This window comes from Etheostoma spectabile, chromosome 16 (genome assembly GCF_008692095.1).
Source record: "Etheostoma spectabile isolate EspeVRDwgs_2016 chromosome 16, UIUC_Espe_1.0, whole genome shotgun sequence".
NCBI classification, from domain to species: Eukaryota; Metazoa; Chordata; class Actinopteri; order Perciformes; family Percidae; genus Etheostoma; species Etheostoma spectabile.
Window position 1 is genome coordinate 21,985,719 of NC_045748.1, and position 562 is coordinate 21,986,280.

Here is a 562-nt window from a genome sequence, read left to right on the forward strand (position 1 = left end):
CATCTCCACTACAAATAGGAAAAAGAGGCTACAATTTGCAAGTGCTCACCAATATTGAACAGTTGAAGACTGGAAAAATGTTGCCTGGTGTGAAGAGTCTCGATTTCTGTTGATACATTCAGATGGTAGAGTCAGAATTTGGCGTTAACAGAATAAGAACATGTATCCGTCATGCCTCGTTACCACTGTGCAGGCTGGTGGGGGTGGTGTAATGGTGTGAGGGAGGTTTTCTTGGCACACTTTAGGCCCCTCAGTGCCAACTGGGCATCGTTTAAATGCCACGGCCTACCTGAGCATTGTTTCTGACCATGTCCATCCCTTTATGGCCACCATGTACCCATCCTCTGATGGCTACTGCCAGCAGGATAATGCACCATGTCACAAAGCTCGAATCATTTCAAATTGGTTTCTTGAACATGACTATGAGTTCACTGTACTAAAATGGCCCAGATCTCAACCCAATAGAGCATCTTTGGGATGTGGTGGAATGGGAGCTTCGTGCCCTGGATGTGATCCCATAAATCTCCAACTGCAAGATGCTATCCTATCAATATGGGCCAAC

At 45.9% G+C, this 562-nt stretch overlaps 1 protein-coding gene across 1 annotated transcript in view; it reads left to right on the top strand.

The window, feature by feature from the left end:
- The window catches only part of spp1 (secreted phosphoprotein 1), a 19,840-nt gene that overhangs the window by 464 nt on the left and 18,814 nt on the right, over positions 1 to 562 (top strand). The window lies entirely within an intron of this gene.